We start from the raw sequence: 20,141 nt of genomic DNA, 5'->3' as shown, positions 1-20,141 counted from the left end.
TTTCTCTTTGAACCCACTGCCTTGTGGCATTCAAAGCACGGATCTCGCGGTGACTCTCGTTCGGACCTGTATGCAGACTGTCTTTTGTATGATGTACGAGTATAAGCTGCTTTGACCCCGGCTTAACGCCTCGATCGCCCTTCTGACGTTTTATTTTTTTTTTTTTTTTTACTAATATTTGCTTTTTTATGCCAAAGGTCGTTTTCCTAAAAAGCTGAGACGCGCCCCCGCCCTTCCGATTGGCCTTGCTTTTTCCAAGCCATGTGCGTCTGTCTTTCTTTATTACCCCGGGAAAAAAATAGGGAGACATTATCCGCGGCTTTTGCGGACCTGTGGCAGTTGCGAATAAATATTGTCTATTCCCTCAAGAATAGGCAGTTGCTGCAGAACACAAGCCGCGCGCAAAACACCCTGACACACGAAACTCCCCACTGTCGGCAGTGCCAGGATGAGACGGGCATCCGTTTGGGGTGCCGTGCATTGGCTGCGCGAGAACGCTCGAAGCTCACGAGAAGCCCAGCTATAGTGGAAGCCACGAAGGTAGCGATGGGACAACTGGAATACACCCCTGCCGTTCTAATCCCGTCACTGATTATACCACCACGCCTGTCTTTCTTAATGCTTGTTTTCAGGGGCGACGAGCTCACGCGCGTTCGCAGCCTGCTTGGTGGGCTTGACCACGGTGGTCTATCTCCGTATACGCTCGGTGGCCCCGACCCTAGCTCCGCGCGGAACACAGGGGGCGGGTTCAATATGTGCGCGGCCATCGGCGCCCGCGCTGCTGCTGCCTTATCGGCCTCGGAAGCGGCTGTTCCGGTTCACCCCGTTCCGTCGGCGCCCGTGGAAGCGCCTCCGGTCTGGCCGGGGCGCCACCAACGCGCGTCCGCCGGAAGATGAGCAGTTCGGGCGCAGACGCCACCGCCGCCTCCCGGGGTCCGTCGCACTTCGTCTGGGCACCGCTGCATCGAGAGCCAGCCACCGTTTGCGGCCCGAGGATCCGACATTGCGCCGCGCTGGACGTTGAAAGCAAAGAGTGCCAAATGTGTTAAGAAAAACGCGATATGCTCTTAGAAAATGCGAGCGCGTCTTTCCCGCAGAGCACTTGGAAAACCAATCACTGCGATCTAGCGAGGGAGCTCGTCCAATGAGGTGGCCGTGGACCCCGAAATAAAGTCTGCTCGGGACGCTGAGCATGACGTTTGAATGGCTCGCGACATGCGCCCCATCACATCGGACTCTCAGTGAACTGCCAAGCATTTGTCGCGCGCAAATCGGACACGGGTTTTTGCCCCAAGTAGTATATGGGATATTGCTTCCGGTACATTCTCTTTGGGAAATTCTCCGTACGAATATCGGATAACAACATTTCACCGAACATTCATTACGTTTTTGGTTCTTCCTTTTTACATTTTTGTTCGGCTGTTATCCTCTAGAACAAAAACGAGGAGATCCTTTTAGTTTACTGCACGCCAGAGCTTTACGTTGATAGCGGGAGCCCCTGCCGTCACAATTAGAAGCATGAATAGAGGACGCGCCCGCTAGGCCCCCAATCCGCGGTACTCTCGATTCGCCTCGAGATTCGATCGGCACGGCTCATGTGGTGAGAAGCAGAACTATACTTTGTTTTACACTTACTTGGAGCAAAACGTGCGCTACTGACGATATACCCAAGCCATGGGAGGCGCCAATGCAGCGCTCTCGCAATGGAATGAACTGCCAAGAGCTCGTGGTTTGTATCCTTGACCGTGCTCTGTGTTGTTAGTGTGGATACTCTGTCAGGCACGTAGCCAGGATTTTGTTTCGGGGGGGGGGGGGGGGGGGGGGGGGCCGCCCATGACAAAATGCTGTATGAGGGGAGGGAGAGAGGAGGTCCCAGAAAAATTGAAGATTTTGGAAGGGGGGGGGGGGGGTGCCCAGGGCCCGTGGGTTCACCCTCCCCCCCCCCCCCCCCCCCCTGGCTACGTGCCTGTGCTCTGTCTTTACCCGCATTGTGGACAGGGAATTACCACGTGCCCCACCATAGAAAACCATGGATAAACAAGAGCACGCTTCCACACAATAGACCGTTCTTACCAGTCAGTTTGACTACACCACCGCTGCCGCAATGCATCCAGGGAACTTTTGTCTTTCTGGACGGGCAATAATCTTGCTGGGGCTCTGCGCTTGTGGAGCACGAGACTGCACGAGTCCTTCCATGGACGGCCATCCGCCTCTCGTGAACTATAGTTATGGCGGCGTCACGCATGCGCCGAACGCTTAGTGAGATCGGTTTATTCAATTTGAGTCTCGAGACCAATAGACTTATTGCTAAATTACCCGAGCCTCGGGGAGAATGCTGGCCTGGGAATGTAAGCCTACGCGCCGCACGCGCTCTCCTTCCCCGCATAAAAGATTACAAGTAAACAACCTAAATGAGGCGTTGACGAACCCGCGTCAAGATAAACTTTGTTTTAGGCTTTTGCTTCGGAACAGTTACTACTGCAGACGCCAGCATGTTCAGCGCGCGTGTCTACACTCGCGGTATGCTCCTTGGTGCTTGGCTAATTTAGCGAAGGGTCTATCGTAGAGCTATAGCGTAGCGCTACTGCTTAGAGGGTTAGCACTATTGACTTTTGCGCTGCGATTTCCAACCATGCTCTCAAGCACGAGCCCGGAGCGCTATAGATCCTTTTCGTGGCAGACACCGCCAGGCGGTGCTCCAGTCATTGACGTGCCAGGGACCTTTTGGTTCATCAAAAGAATGTACAAAGGCCACCTTAACACCGCTGCTTGAAATGTGAGTGAAACGTTTAAAGGGGTCATCAAACGATACCGGGTTCGAATGTTCGTGACTTTGCAAAGGTGTACTGGTCCTGGTCTCGCCCAAGTAGTGACGACGAGATGCTTTGGTGGCGCCCTCTTACGGTTCCTATCAGTAACGTCACCAACGGCATTATTAGTAGCGAGCGACAAGTTCGATGATATGTAAAAAGTGCGGTCACGTTCCTAAATCAACACTGTCAAAGTTGAAAGTCTGATTTCATTCTTATTTGTGTCGATGAGGGAAGAACTGATCCTACTAAAGACGTCATTAGCGGCAAGATATTTTAGTGGCGCCCTCCTATGGTTCCCCCTTGTGACGTCATTACCTTGCGAACAACAAGTTCGATGGTTTTTGTTAATAGCATGGTGGAAGCTTGAAATCATTGCGCTCTCAAAGAAACACTGCCAACACCGTCAAAATTAAAGTTCTTACATTACTCTTATTTCCGTCGATGATAAATCCTTTGCTGACGTCATAGTCAGCATTCGGCCAATCGCGGAAGGCCGACCACAGCGACGCTTTCGATCGCGCATGTCGCCAATGCTTGCACAGACCACCACTGATTTAGAAGAATCTTTGTCGCGGTGAAATTGCGAGGATGAAAGGAGACTATTTCTTAGTCTTGCCTTCGCAAAGAGGGATGACGTAATTCTGGGATCGAAACCACCCGCCTCACGAAAGTCAAGCGGGTCTCATGGACTAAACACGAGAACTACGTGAGCACTCGACTTCGGCTCGTAACAATCAGTGCCTCGGCGGACACTTGGCTCGTGTCCAACCACTGCGGGAATGAGAATATCCGAACTCTAACAATGCCTGGAGCTCAGCTCGCGTTCTCTACTTTGCCGACCCCAGTGCGAGGGTATGACCAACGTTGGCGGCATAGGGTAGGCACCAGGCCACGTGGCCGCGAGCGATGCTGACAGGCTTCCAAGCGAAGCTCGTGTTAGCTTTCGTTATGTGCACATCCGATCTCTAACTGAACCTCTTTAACCAACAATTTACGAAAAATGTGAATTGAACACGTGTTTTGTAGTAGCACGTTGATTGAAGATTGTAAAGTATTTCGCGGTAGTATTACTATAGAACTGGATTGTTCACATCGGAGGAAAAAAGAGGAAGGCAGTTGGATGATCAAGTTCCCAACAGACCTCGGGCGCCGGAAATATCTTTCGTTCGAGTATTGTCAGGGGCAGATCAAGTCCGGATCCCGATTTCATGCTCCGCGCGCGCACATCCAAGGTCTGCAGTCTGCAGCTCAGACGGAAGCAGAAACTCGCAAGCTGCTTCATGCTGACGACACTTTGCCCGGTGTGGCTTGAGAAGCAGTTGATTCCCTAACGGCCCTACAGGTTGGTCGTGCTACCAAATTTACTACGGGTATTAGGAACACGGGTATAAATTACTCGCGATAATTCGTTTCTGATGACGTCCATATTGAGCCAGTCCTTTCTTTCGGCTCCCACTTTCACCGGTATCTCCCCTAATGGTAACTCCGTATAATGCCAGGGCAAATAGATGTACTGCAGCAGCCACGCGCGATGGGTCCCTAATGGAGATTTCGCACTCGCCATTGAGCTTCCACTGCGCCTGCGAGATCGGGTTTGTCACGACTCACGAGGCGACGCCCGTTAGCCACAACCCGTGGCAGGGGTGGGCTTCCTTCCGTGCACGGGTGCGTGCGGAGAAGACGACCTTACGGCGGAGTCGACTAACGGCCTTGCCGTGACTCGTGGACCCGTCCACGTGGCCACCATTTCTTTTCAACAGCACCGAAATGAGATTACGACGCCGAGCGCTACTCACTTATATGATAATACGTCAGTTCTAAACGCACCTCTTGCCTCCAGCCTATCTCAAGAGAGAAGGATCGTTAGGAATGTTTTCCAACGAGAGGTCGGTCTTGAACGCTTGTGCTATCTGTCTTCGTATAGAACACGCAGAGGGCGGGCGCTATCCATCGCTATCTTTCGTGCGTCAGCGTCTCGGCCTGTTTTGAGTCGGAGGAGAACGCCGGCGAGCTGGAGGGCGAACGAGGGTTCCCGTTGCGTCGTCCTCCGTCGAACATGCATCGGCGAGGGCAAGACTCACACCGACGAGGGACCCGGCTCTGTAGGCAGCGGGGTGGTCAAGCTCCGCTGAGGCGCCTGCGGCGGCGCCGGGGCCCGGCAGACCGGCGGCTCCGTGCGCGCCGAGTGCGAACCGCGCAAGGCGCCGACTCGGCGTGCGAAGGCCGTCCCGCTCGCGCACCCGCGGGACACCGCCGCAGCCGCCCCCGGGCCCCGGCGATAGGCATCGAGGGCCCGCAGCTGGGAGCCTAATCGCGGACGCCATCCGCAGCCGGCGGACACGCACAACTCGCATCGGGACGCCCGCATCAGCTGCGGCAGGCCGCTCGACGCGCGCCCAGCACGTCTTGGAGGACTCCCCGCTGCCCCCGCCACCGCTCGTGGCGCCGTGCGCCACGAGCGGGGGGCGGTAAGCGAGCGGAGAGCCGGGTGTCGGGCAGGGACCTCGGCCCGAACCTTGGCTGCTGGTATTCTCTCGGACGCGACTTAATTACGTTTCGCGACAGTGCACTCGAAAGCAACTTTCCTAGCCAAGGTAGTTTAAGGAAGTCCTCTTCAATGTGAGTTGCATACATGCTCTTTCTTAGAGGGTTCATAATAGAAATTACAAAAAACTTGCACTAAGGTGTTTTTTTGTTGTTTTTTTCTAGTACTGGTGTTAAGTTTGGGAAAATTGGGGCCGTTAGAAAAGACGCGAAATTGGTTAATTAATTAGATAAAAAAACAAAAAACTCTGGCTTTTTTACAAGTGTTCAGCGGTTCAAACATAATGCAGAAAGAAAATTGACGGTCAACCTCATTACAGCCTAGCCGTGACGAGAAGACCCGATTAAAGGTTCCTAGTGGTCCCTTAAGGGTGACACATGTCATTCTTGTACACGACATCAATGGAAAACTGAGCCTCTGAAAAGCGCCTGTGGCATGCCTCGGCACCAGCTGCACAAAACTCGTTTCCGCGCCGCGGGTAATGTTAGTCGCGCGACGCAAACGCACAGCGTCGCGCCCCTCTGCGAAGTTTTAATGAGAAATCTTCCATCAGAAAATCTGCGTTTATCCCCTGGTTTAGACAATGCGTTTGAACTGAGCTACTTCGTACGAGCTGTGATTGGTGAAGACAGTCTGAACATTTCAACATGCAGCTTTTAAAGGGGCGGTGCAACGATTCTTGCACTTTGCTCGAATGCCGCTTAAAGTGAACCCCTGACGTTTATAACCGATGAATGACGCATTCGTTTTTCTTTCCATACAATGGCAATCGCAGAAAACACTAGAAAAAAAAACAGCGTTAACCCCCTAAAAGGTTTTCTGTATGTTTATACAGCCTAGAACTTGGGGTGCTATGTTGCGCTTTTTGCACTCCCAGGAGACTAGGGAAAAGGAAGTGACGTCAACGACGCAGCAAATGCAGATTGGATGTTGATTTTGTTTTCTTCTCTCAATATCTAATCTGCGTTTGCTCTAGTCGTTGACGTCACTTCCTTCTTCCAAGTCTCCTGGGAGTGCAAAAAGCGCAACATAGCACCCCTGGCTTGCCTCAAGTGAAAGGTTGCTCCAAGAATGGAACTGAGATACAACTACAGTTACTGATACATTATTTTAAAGCACAAAGCGTTTAATTAGTGATATTGTAACAACTAAATGCTGTAAACTAAATACTTTTAGTTAGTAATTACCTTATAACTCTGGGGGCGGTTGCAGCATAGAAAAGACGACGGCAAAGAGTACTTGCTTGCCGCAGGATCCCCTCCATCAACTGCGCTTAATTTCGCTGCCACTTCGTCGGAACTAGCGCGGCACACCCGTTGGTGCGTCTAGGCAGCGACAGATGGCGCCAGGAGACGTTGCGCGCGAAGGAGCTCGTACCCTGCCTGGGGCTATGCTGGTTCCGCGAGCACCTTTACTCGTATTCGTTTCTTTTTATTTATTTATTTTTTGAACTCCCAAGCTCGAGGAAAGGCCTTACTTCGCCGCTCTGCCGAGAGCGTGCTGATGGCGAGCTTCATCAGTTCTTTTGCAACGTGCATTCCACACCATCGAGGCTGCCTTTTTAGTAGCCTATTAATGTGAGCTCGTTCTGAGCATGCGGCCTAAACAGTGCCCTCAATAATGGCGGCCAACGAATACCGATGAGCATCGTAGCGGCGTTCGGCCGCGTATCATTACTCCGTGTTTAAAGGCAACCAGTCGTATATCACTGGTTCTCATCTGCAGCGAGTAAAGCCTGGTTCAGACAATTGAGTTTGACTGCGTTTCTCTGCTTTGCGGCTCCGAGGTGCTTAAATCACGTGCCAAGATGATTCCTTGAATTGGATTCCATGCTTCATACGAAGCACAGATGTGCCGGTGACTCGCTTTCGGTTCTCGACGCAGCGCAGTTAAACGCTCTCAAACGCAAGTGTCTGAACCGGCGTTAACAGTGCTGCTACCCTTACGCGGGTCAAAGTCACGCTGTCTTAATATCAAACATTAAATGTGTTCGATCGTTTTTGAATGTTTTTTTTCTTCCGCGAGGTCGTTTCCTTGCGCAAGACGGGCAAATGATTCCCGCGTCACGAATTAGGTCTTATAAAGCAGCCAGTGGGAATCTCTTCTCAGTGAAAAGCTCCTTCGCCCATTTCTGGCCACGATAGACTCGAAACGTCGATCATTGATGGCATTGGCAGCCTCGCACACTAAACGACCAAAACTGATCGCCCTCCTCATTGGTCGGTGGTTCGAGGCGATACCGATGACTCGCGTCCCGGGTGCTTGGCGGTGCAGTGTGAAGCAGGAGCATCTGAGAAAATGAGCAGTGAAGATCAAACGGCCATTTCGACCAATCACGCGGTGCGAGGACGCTGTCCTTCTAGGTTTGGCGGCGCACGGTGTCCCTGAAGGGAACGAACAGCCGTCAAAAGGTGGAAAGCGATTCATATTCGAAATTCCCGACTAGAGGGCTACTTCCGACCTAGGGTCGGCGAGCGCGCAGCAATCAACTCGCGAGCGAGACTCGAGAAATCGGGGGCAGCGTCGGTGTGTGCCTTTCCGGGCGGTCGCCGCCGTCCCCGTGGGTTCGGAGACAGTCGAGAGTACGGTGGTCGAGAGTACCGCTCGCAGGGGCCTTCCATGTGGACGCACAACGTGCGACCGTGACGCCCGCGTCTGCTCGCGGACCAAACGTTCGCTCGATGGCGGGGATGCGCGCTGGGTAGGCGCGCGGGACGTGCACGTTTCAGCGAGCCAGCACCGGAGAGCGTAAAGCCGTGTTTTGAATCCCGTTGGGGAGCGTCCAAAGTGCGCCGCCACAAGAATGATACGAATCTACGGCAACGACGCCGCCTTTTCTCGCATCTTCGGGCGGGAGTCTGGGCTCAGTGGCGACAGTCCAGTGCGCAGCTCAGGCGCGCTCCCGCCTGACCCAATTGGGGCGGGCGAAAATGTCCCCGCTGGGGCGAGCGGTGCGGCCCGGGGCAGTGCGGCCACTCGGACTTGTTTTGACTGGCCGCTCGCGATCTCGACAGCCCTGGACGACTTAGCGCGCTGCGGCGCAGGGTCGCCCGCGCAAGGTCGCCCCGAACGACGGCGGCCACGCGCCATTCCTTCTCTGGTGCTCGAGTCCAAGTGCGCCCCCGAGGCCCCAGGCTTAGCCACGCGGCACGTCGTTGCTCAGGGCCCCGGGTCACGTGGGCCTGCTAGACCTGAAACAGCAAGTTTTACAGCCGAATGTGACGTCTCAGCCGCGTTCTGGCCGTGCAGGTGCTCTTGCGGTCCTCCGGAAACTCTCGGGGCTAGCGGAGTGTGGCCGCTTGACCGGAGCGTCCTTTTTCTCGGAAATAATCTCCGCGACAGTGTCAACTGAATCATCGGAGAACTCTGCATTCGTTCCGATCATACCGTAATTTTATGCGTGTCGATTCCGGTACGTCGCCAGTGCATTTGGCAGGGGGCAGCGCGAGCGATCGTTGGTGTCTGTTGTTGTTTGGAGTGAAACGCTGTCATCGGAATGCAGTCGGTGCCAGGTGAAGCACCCAGTGGACGCTCCGAGCTTACTGCCTTTGTTAACGTCGCACGCGCAGCCAGAGCACGGCGGAAGGCAACGAGCGCATGCTGGAGAGGGAGCATGGACCGGGTTCTTAGCCCGACGTTAGACATCTGCAATGACGCTCCTCCGTACCATCAGCTTGGGCGACAAACTCCCGCTGACAGTGCTGCGCGGGTGTATGATTAGGGAGTTTTAGGAAACCGTTACCGTGTTCCGCGTACCGTACTACCGTAGCTTTTGAAGCATGTTTTTAAGCGCGCGCCCCGCGGTCGCTGCGGCACCCGGAACACGGAAACAGTTAAGTTCCACGTCTTATGTTGTTCTTTATTTGCTTCTTTTTATCGATGCTAGATTTTTTGGGGGAAGGCAGGGTTGCCGGTGGCCGCTCGAGCAAGAGCCCGCGCTCTGGAATTGCCTGGTCCGTCGGCGGGAAACGGGTCCTTCGGCCGGCGTTGCAGTGCCCTGCAGTGGGCCGCCGGGTCGGCGCGGTGCGCCGCCCGTCCAAGGCCGCTGCGACAGCGCCGTCTCGATGGGGCGCCGATAGCGTCGCCCACGTCGACGCTGGTCCGCCCAAGGACCGCCGTCGGCCGACGTTCGGCCGCGGCAGCCAAGGACCGCAACAGCTCTCGAGGAACTCATTAGAAGTTTCTACTCCGTGGTAGCGGCACTTTCGTTCATTCAATAGGTACCGAACGGCGAGGACATTTTGGTACCTGCTACTCGGTTGCCCTTTCGAAGTGCCAACACATTTCGCTGCAGACGTCGTTATCCTTACGGTGTTTGTCCTGCCATCTAAGAAGAATGCGAGCGGTCGCCGCTGTCGTCGCGGCCTCCCGACCCGTGACTGATTCAGTTTCCGTCGGCTGGCCGGCTGCAGAACGAGCAACGGGGCGCGTCTGCTCCAGCTCCGCTGCCCTGCGCCAGAATAGCTTCCAGCGACCAAATACGCTAGTGGTGACGTCACAAGGCGTGAATAGGGGACCAGAAACGTAAGAAAAAGCTGACTCGGTAAACGCAGTAGTCAAAGGCGCAGCACCGCGCTGCGGCATCAGATGGTCGCGAGGTGTTCTCGACGGCCGGATCGATCGTGGAAAAATGGCTTCCCGTAAGACCTTCGAGCCGTGAGTGGCCAACTCGGACACACGTCGTTCCACGAGGGACCCACCGACGCTTCTTTGTACACCCGAAGAAAAAAGGATTCATGACGCGAGACGCCAGCGATTCTTGCGGACTGCTCGAAAAACCCCTCCAGTCTGCACCCGGTTTGCGACCGACTGCGCGGACAACATGCGCCACTTTTTCGCGCACAACTGCCCACTTAATTGTCGTTGTAAAAAAGTCGTTCTTAATTGCGACGTATAAAATAACGCCGGGGGCCCCCCGCCGTCTCGAGAGCCGAGCAAAGGGCCGAGAGCGGCCGAAAAAAACACGGCTGTAATTAAGACGGCAAATCACCGGTTCTTGGGAAAATAATTGCCGGCATGCGTTGCCCCGCGTTTCGTTTTTTCATCGTCGCTAATTTACGGCATAAATTGTCGCGCTCGTGTCGCCTGTGCGGCTGCGCAGTGCACGGCCTCCGCCTGCTCGGCAAGGCTATAGGGCCGCAAAGGCCGTCCATGCGCGCTGGCGGACCGCTGCAGGACGCAGGAATTCACACTCATCGAGGAAAACCTTCGGGGAAAACTTACGGACCGGGTTCATGGATTCTGCGCGCGCCCCGCATCGGGAACACCGCTCTTGGTCGGACAACGAGAAGAGCGACCGCGCCTCTGAGATCAAGCGGTCTCGGTGACAACAAGGCCTCTTTTCCCGCTCACACTGCATACGAAATTCTATTGGTGCTCATTCGCATTCGCTGGGAAGGCTAAAGCCGGGGTCACACTGCTCATACTTAATTCGAACGACAGTCTGCAACAGGATGACCGCAATATCCGTGGTTCGAATGCCGCGTGCCCAAGTTTTCTCTTTGAACTCATTGCTATGCGGCATTCGAAGCATAAATCTCGCCGTGACTCGCGTTAGAACTTCCCTAAAAGTGTGTGAGGGCGCGTTCATTCCTATGTTTGTGTTTTATGCGCGAACACTTTCTGGCTGTTCGCAATGGACCTATAATGAACATTCACTGGGCGCCATATTTGTGGGTGCTGTCTAGAGCGCACGCTGAGAACAAGCCCGCATTAATAGGCTGCTAAGACCGACAATCGTGATGGTGTAGAATGCACGTTGCAAAAGAACCGCGTGGAAGCTCGCCATCAGTACGCGCTCAGCAGTCGCGCACACAACTATGGCCGCCAGTGAATACTTCCTATTGCTAAACTAGCCAAGCATCAATTAGAATGCAGGGATTGGTGTTCCACGCACCACACGCGCGCGCCTTCCTCGTATAAAATATTCTAAGCAAACAACCAAAATAAAACGTTGAAAAACGCGCGTGCAGTATGCCATTTGTTTTAGGTATTTGCTTTGGAAAAGTTATTACTGCTGAGGCCAGCACGTGCGGCGCGTGGAACACCAATCCCTGCGTTCTTCTTGATGCCTGGGTAATATAGCAATAGGTCTATAGACCTTTTCCTAAATTACCCAAGCACCAAGGAGCATGCTGCGAGTGAGTAAAGGCCGGTTCAGACACTTGCGTTTGAGTGCGTTTGACTGCGTTGCGGCGAGAACCGCAAGCGAGTCACCGGCACATTTGTGCTTCGTATGAAGCGTGGAATCCAATTCAAGGAATCTTCTTGGCACGCGATACAAGCAGCAGGGATGTCCTGGTGTCTCGCTGCCGCAACGCAGTCAAACGCAGTCAAACGCAACTGTGTGAACCGGGCTTAACACGCGCTGCATGTGCTGGCGTCTGCAGCACTGATCTCTACTGTAGTAGGCTGGATCGCGGACCGCGGCCTTGGCAGCTGGGCCCGAGTGTCGCCACCGGCGGCCATTGATTGACACCAGCCAATGCATGCGACTCTATGGGAAGAACGAGAAAAAGTGACGTTTTCCCTTGTTTCTAAGCTGTTATCGGCACTGATACTTTTTGGATGCTTTTCGATAAGCCCGTCAAATAGCTTGCTTACAAACATTAAAACTGACAGCCCCTCGCAGTTCTTATAAATAAATATTTTGTGGTCGAGAGTGATTCCGCTGTAATGCAGCTCAATGAGGCGAGAGTTACCTAGAGTTACCGCGGAGTCGGTGGCGGTTTCGTTAAGTTGGGTTTGGCAGACGACAAGCCCGAAGGCTTTTGCTACGCGGAATTCGCTCATTCCCGGAAAGCCGCTGTCGAGATGGAACTTCTTTGTCATTCGTCAACTTCTGGGCTTCCCTAAGGACGGTCTTATTCACGGCAAGTTCCTTTGTTTACTCCACTACAAGAGCAAACTTGCCAGCTCAGCCGTAGGTGCCCCGGTACGTTTGATTTTTTTATTCGGCGACCGGACATTTGACAAATACCGATACGATCTCCAAACACCCAACATAAGGATCGCAGTGCACCATAAGATACTCGCCTCCGAGCAGAGCGTATATGCTTCAATATGCTTACTTTTGTGCGTTTCTCCCATAGACTCGCGTGTATCGCCTGGTGTCAAGCAGGGGCCGCCGGTGGCGACACCGACGGGCTCCCGATCCGCGATCCAGCCTACTACAATGAAGATCAGTGGTCTGCAGCAGTAGTGGTTCTAAAGCAAATGCATAAAACAGGTGACGTCTTCCACGCGCGTTCACCAACCCTTTATTTTGGTTATTTACTTCGAATATTTTATACGGGGAAGGCGAGCGCATGTGAACCTATGTACCGTGTAATGCCGAGATAATTAGCACGTCTTCTCGCGCAAACGAAACCATAGATGAAGCCACGGGCTCGCGCCAGTAGATTTGACGGTGTTGTAGACTAAGTATGAAACTTGAGCTCGATGGCACCAGTAAGTAGAAATAACCGTCTGTACCCAGCAATGGCGACACCTGCAAGCTACTAGCTTCGTTCAATTTACCTGCTTCAGCTGCACCGGTGCAGAAAAGTGTAGGGTGTTGTACTTCCGGTATGTGCATGAAGATACGACCAGAAGTACAACACCTTACACTTTTCTGCACCGGTGCAGCTGGAGCAGGTAAATCGAACGAAGCTACGATATAAGGTATTCAGTGGGTGCCATATTTGATCGCACTATTCAGCGCATACGGGGTGAATGAGTAGGAAGGGGGGGGGGGGGGGGGGGGGGGGGAGTGGTATAGCTGACCCGACTGAGGTCCCCGCACCCTCAGATCAAGCTCCTACCTATACGTCTGCAAAGAACGGCGATCTTGATGGTGTGGAATGCACGTTGCGGAAGCACTGTGAAAGCATTAACGTATACAACGAAGTAAAAGCGTTAGCGTTTTGCGCTAATTCACATTCAAAACAAAAGTGAGCACCAAATTAAAGGGACCATGAAATGACCTTTTTACTTTTTCCAGATAACTTTTCCATTGAACCGCCAATGTTCACTGAATGCCGAACAGGCATCCGTTTTCGTCTCGGTTTATGAACTTCTACACAAAAAATTAATGAAATATCGACTTTTTCTTTCTGTCCAACTGACCGCAAAACAAGCCGTGACGTACGCTGTTTCCGGAACCAGAAGTTCTCTCGGCAGTAGTAGAATGGGAGCGTTAGCGGCGACGAGTTGGGGTGCGCCGGTAGGTTTTACTGCGCTGATGTCACCGACGTATTTTCTGAATCGGCGCCTCTCATCGCCGCATCGCAGCTGAGCGAAATTCAATGAGATATGTTGCGCTACAGCGACAGCATGGGACTAGTTCCATACGGCGGTATGCGTATAGGCACTAATTGCAATTCAAGTTTCGCAAATATTGTCGCTGAAATGTGCTAAATTACAACCATAATTACATTTAGTCGAAAGTAATTCATTATTGTTACAAGGCGTTGAAAGTGCAGAAATTAAATTGCGGTAATTAATGGTATTACTACGTGAATTCATCGAGGGTTTTGGAAAACGTGAGCGCGTTCCTTGACCTTAGCTTCACGGCGTAACGAGCGTGCATTGCGTGAAACCTGAAGGCTGCGTCACGTGCGGGGCAAACATTCTTCCGAGGCAGGTCTGAACGAAGGCAGCGAAGGTCACTATTTAAATGAAAAGGCCGAAGTAGGCTTCTTGAACTCTGGCTCGTGTAACGCGTTCAACTCGACCACGAGCGACGACCGTAGGCGTGCGGCGTGCCAGTCTGAGGAAAGCTGGAGCAGAACCTACGGACCCTCGAACGACGCTGCGAAGCTCTTAATTGAGCTTCATTTTCCATCCGGGAATGAACGCAGATTTAGCTTGTCTCTTCATAATAACACTGGAGAATTAAGAAATGCAGTATGATTTCGAACAAAAACAAATCATCTAACACGTCTGGACTTCCTTTCATTCTCGATATTCGTGGCGCACAAGATACATGCGCTATCCAGATGACTCGTTCAGAACGACCATCTATAGTCGGGCAAGCTGAGGAGTGCAGTCCGCGGCCTGTTGCCTTCACGCTTGCTGCTCCGTGAGTCGCTCTGTAGCATCGGCTAACTGCGCAACTTGATTGGACCCGGAGCCACGATGTCCGGCCACGCAGATGCGTCCCTTGAACTGTCAGCGCCCACGTATGACACGGATGACAGCAGTACACGATGCAAACTCCCGCCACCGATTTCCGTCGTGAGCTGGCTCGACAGAATTGCGAGAGGGACATAGAGGACAATAGAGACGACGCATTCGTTGTTCTCAATGCCCCTCTGCCGTAATTTAGACACCAACGAGCTCAACCATCCATACTCTAGAGGACGTGCGGGGTTGCATGATCTTGCTTGCTTCGGGTGGTGATAGCGAATAGCTGCGTCAACGAGTGGTACGTGGTCGCAGGTGACGCCGTTCCGCCAAAGCGTCCAGAAGGCCGTGGCCAGCCGAGATCGGGAAGGTCCCGACGAGGCACTCCCGGCGAGTGTCGCCCCTCGCGTGCGCAGCCTGCAACTCGACGGGGCCCCCCAGCGGCGAGTGATTGACGCCGGCCCCGATGTCCCGCTGTGAGGCGCGCGTCTTCATTAGGCCTCGAAAGCGCCGTCAATCCTGGGCCTGCCCTCTCCCCGAGGAATATTCGGCCGCGGGGAAAGCGCGTCGGGCAGCCGACTTTTGGCGCCATTCCCGCCATTAAGACCGCCGCCCTGCTTCGCGTCCTGCCGAGGTGGCCGCCGCGGGGCTCCGAGATCGGGAAAACGGCCCGTGGATCGGCCGGCCCCGCGCTGCAGTACGCGAGGCACGAGTCGCTAGAGGATCTCGAGAGCCACTCTGTCGGCGGACCGCGGCTCCAAACAGCCGGAGCGGAGGATCCCGAAGCAGAACCCAGAAATACCGGGCCCTCACCTTGCGTACGGTCGTGTAATTAACTGCGTGCGGCACCGGTGAAATCGCTAATCAACGGCGGAGGGACAAGTTGCCACTTTTCGATGGCCGATTGATACACTAGCAGACGGGCTAATTTAGCGCTTGTCCCAGCGTGCGCACTTAGCCCTTAGTGTCATTCGGCAATTAGAGTTCCGTGTTTTCGGAACTTTTTTCTCGTGAAATCAAGAAGTTTTTTTACGGAAATTTAGGTTTCATCGCAGTTCAGTTTAATTGTCAGGCCTCCGAAATTCGTCCTTTAATTTTACTGCGTTACCGATTTTACAAACTGAAATAAAAAAAGAAATATCAATAGTCGGAGACAAACTTGCCCACTAAATTCGGAAGAAATCACCCGTATCGAATGAAAATTATTTAGCTTAAATAGAATTCGGGCTTTTGAAATTGGCAGTAACGTCCTTCCGACGACAAAATTTGCCAAATATATACCTTATAAACCTCGATACTTTAAAATCCCTCAATTCCTGGACGTATAGCATAGAAACTTGAGCTCCCCTTCCCATCCATAACATCGATGGGATCACAACTTGACTTTACAAAAAGCTCAGGTCCTTCTCCCTATAACAAGCACAAACGGATGAAATGGTTGGAGTAGAAAACGGAACAGTGCATGGTTTAGGTCTTGACCCAGAAGTACCCGTTGCTGTACGAACCGTAACGAGATAAACGTAAACTCTCTTACCGCTGTCCCTGTGCTCCGACCAAGCGTACTTCTACTCCAACGTCTTAACCCTTCTTTTTTCCCCATCATGTTTTCAAAACTCAGTCTTTCTGATACATCCGAATTCATAAAAAGGTTTACCGGGGAGTGCCTTTCGAATTTATCCCAAAACAGGAAACTTTTTTCTTCTTCGTTTTCGTTTACCTGGTGAAGAACACATTTGCCTGAAGATTCAGCGAGGATAAAGCGGCCGTGGTTTCAGGCAGACCGAGAGTCTATAGTCTCGATACCGGTGTTTCAAGAGTAACTAAACAACAGAGGAAAGCAACGAAGCTGAGGAAGCTTAATTTAATTTTATTCCCCCCAAAAATTATAATCGAAAAAACTAGAGGGTAAAAAGAAAGAGAGATATGGGGACGACTTTATAAGAAAGAGTCGGGCGGACCACGCAATTCCGGCCGATATGTACCGAGATTAGCAGCGTGGTGTGCCGCTAAAAAGCTACGACAAAGGCAGTCGTTCTAGTCCCATCTTGGTTTAGCGGAGACTTTAAATTTAGAACGAAACTCGAAGAGACAACGCAATCATGGTGATCTGATGAAGGAATGCTTGCCTCGGAAAGACTGAGTGAGGGCCTCCTCTCAGATCTGTATCGGACAAGGCGGAAGGTCGTATCTGCTTCCTCTCTATCTCGGCTTGGGAGAGTTGTTAATCATTGGTGTCAGGTTGGTGTACAGCGTAAAAAGGATCGAGTTGGAGCCAGCTTTGTAAACAGACAGGGGTCGCCGATCGTTTTCTTTCCTGCAGCAATCACATATACGGTGTAATATGAAATTTTGTTAAAAAAAAAATATTTTCAAAACAAGGAGTGGTAGGCAGGCAAAAACAACACGTACAAAAAGAATCTCGCTCGAGGCGGAAAAACACATTATTTATCCGGACCTATTTAACGTGGTTAAAAGTGGACAAGCAGAGGGGAAATCCTGCAGCTACTCGACAACATCGTGCACGCCGCATCTCTGAACGCAGTCAAGGCCGAAAATGTGCCGGTTAATGTCCGAGGTACAGCGCGGCCGAAATTCGGGTAGTGGTCGGGGTGCCGTAAGGCTCATTGGCGAAGCCGACCGTCAAACAGCGACTGCATTAGCGCGTCGGAGTCGTTACTGCCGTCCGGCGACGTCGACCCTGAGCCGGCGCATTGGTGCACGCGCGTCCTTTCAAAACAGGCAGGCAACGCTCTCGTCCAAGGATGTCCACACTCGGCCGGAGGAGCTGTTTTTGTCGTGCGGCGCGCACCCGCGGACGGCGGCCACCTCGTCGCACTCCCGCAGGAATGCGGGGGGAAAACCCGGCGGAGCGTTCTTGCTCCGCGGTTCGCGCTCCGCCGGACCTCGAAGGCCGTCGTGCGCCTCGGACGGCGGGAGCGCGCGGAGGCGGCCGGCGATCGAGTGCGCGGCTCGGAGCGCGTCGTCGTGGTCGCCCGGGGCCCCGTGCGGGGCCGGTTCGCCGAGCGGCCGAGCCTTTGCTGCAGCCGGCTGCCTCGGTCGGACGCCATTAATAACCGCGGGGAGCAGAGCGTTCTGCCTAATTGCAGCTCGGCCACGTCCTTCTGAGCGCGCACTCTCGCCGACCGGGACGGGAGTCCTCGACGGCCCGACACAGCGCGGACGCCGGCGACGGGTGCCGAGCTTTCGGCGGGGCGCCGGCAAGGACGCTGCGCTGAGACCTCCGCCGATCTGAGAGCGCCGGGGTCAGGCGTGCACTATGGGTGCAGCCGGAAGGCGCTGCACCCGCGAGTGCTTCGAAGAGAACGCTGTGCTCGCTCGACCCGTTTGACCGCGCCACAATCGTCGCATTTCCAGGCTTTCGAGTCGGGAGACTTGGAAGTGCACTTCCAAGTCTCGAGCCGCAACAAGCAGGTAGCAGCTCGCTGGTGTCTGCCCGGCGTGTGCAAGACGAACCCAGTGGTCCATCTCCAGAGACAGGATTACTCATGAGTAATCCTGTCTCTGGAGATGGACCACTGGGTTAATCCTGTCTCTGGAGATGGACCACTGGGTTCGTCTTTCACACGCCGGGCAGACACCAGCGAGCTGCTACCTGCTTGTTGCGGCTCGAGTTCGCCCGCTTCCCATACGAACTCGGGTAACTTAACATCGAGTAATGTATATTCTATCTAATCTTGGAAGCGAAAGCAGTAAGGAAAGCGCTATTTAATGACTTAAAATGACGTATAAAACATTCGACACAAACCGATGCTCACGAAGTATGGCGCCATGATTGATTCGTTACTTCCACGCGATCGCATTCATGTTTCTCCTTGCTACGTTGCTTCGAGAGCTTCCGACACTTTCTTAAAGTAAAGTACGGTTTATATACCACTTGCGTATTTATCATCGTCTTCCAAAAACCTTGATTGCTTCTTTTTTTCTTTCTGACCGGTTCGGTTTCAACAAACACGTGGCATACAGAGGGAAAAAAAAAATTCTCGATCACGGCTGGAAAATATTTTGTCCTCCGAAGGCCTTGGAGACCATCGACCCGCTGGCGACGTCTGTAAGGATAGCGTAGTGGTCGAGGCACGGTGAAGAGGGCTCACGAAGACACGCAGCACCGATATGTAGAACATAGATTCGTGCCAAAACAAGTTACGGACAACTAACGATAAATCATCAACTTCCAGAATTTATTAATTTCTTTAAAAATTGCAATTTTCAACTTGAATTAACGTCAAAAATAGATCTTATGTTATTCGTTTTTATGCAAATTGGACCATATATAAATTGCGGCGTTTTAATTTTGTTTAACGTGCATAGTCATTATTTTAGTTGTTTAGTATTGATCTCTATATTTTCTTCCGTGTAAATGTGTTGCATATCGAGGGCTTTATTTTTTTATGCGGAGTGTTTTCGTGCAATGTACGTCGGTCTTCGTGATCTTTTTTTATAATTTTTGGAGAGGAGGGTGCTCGTCGAGCAGATTTTTCAGCTTTTTTTTCCCAACCTCCCTCGTCGCTTTGATGGGAAAAAAAAAAGAAATCATTTTTATTACATTCAAAATGTCGGACCTGTTTTGGTAGCACGCGCTCTCAAACACAGGCGCGTTGAAGATGGCCTGCCTGTGCTCTGCGCATTTCTGAAAAAAAAAATATATATATATATATTTATAAGAAGAGGAACAGGCAGCATGGGATGAAAAGCGACTTTAAAGCAAACCATGTAATTGTCGTTCAGCCGTTTCGCATTTTCGCCGCCAGGCAGCGCAACTTTCGCTGCACATATTGGCAGGCGTCCGTTTCTGAAAGTCGTGTCTTGGCCGCTGGGTGGTGTCGCCTTCTCCGACGCTGCGAAGGTTGAAGCCGTGATTGAAACCGAAGGTTGAAACCGAGAAACAGAAGCACGAAAAGTGAGTGCGCCAACTAGCTGGTTTAAATTAAAAACAAGAAGAAAAAAAAAAAGAAAACGAAACCCGAGATTAGAGTAAGATACGGGACAGCACCAACACGAATTCTCAAACACCGAGCAGCGTTTGAGTGTTCCTGCATGCGCTGTCTTTTAATATGCCCATGCCTCGGAAAGTTTCGCTATAATAAACCAAAGCAGGTTCTGTTCACACTCGGACTAATACTCCATCTCACATATGGCGGGTTTGAAATTATTTTCTTAGACCGGGAGCCTCAAAGTCATTTGAGTGTGGTCGCCCCGCCAACGTGCCGGCAGTTTTTAATAGAACGAGAAAGCACACTGGCGTTCCGGTTGCTCAATTAACTCGGAAATTGAGCGAACTTAGCGTGTCTCGAAAGAAAAAAATGTTCGTGCGGTAGTTTTTTTTTTTTTTTCCTCACGATTTTGATAGCGGCAACCTCGGAAAATACTCGTATTTTAATGGTGATATTTTCCGAAGGCGAAAATGGTAGAGGGACTGCCGCATAAGTGCGTGGCAAAAGCGTGGAGAGCAGAAATGAAATTGAGAGTAAAAGCATAAGAGGAGAGCTATGTATTGAACGGAAATGAATGGACGACACGAGGTGATTATGACGTCATTTCTCTCTCTCGTGAAATGGGAACGGGGGCTCGTAGCCGGCCGCCTGCGGGCCGGGTCCCAGCGAGGGGCGGGCTGTGTGCGGCCCGCTGATCGCGTGTTTCAGACCCCTGCCTGAGACCTG

This window comes from Ixodes scapularis, unplaced genomic scaffold (genome assembly GCF_016920785.2).
Source record: "Ixodes scapularis isolate PalLabHiFi unplaced genomic scaffold, ASM1692078v2 PGA_scaffold2__306_contigs__length_199485367, whole genome shotgun sequence".
In the NCBI taxonomy this organism is placed as follows: domain Eukaryota; kingdom Metazoa; phylum Arthropoda; class Arachnida; order Ixodida; family Ixodidae; genus Ixodes; species Ixodes scapularis.
This window is presented reverse-complemented; position numbering follows the sequence as displayed.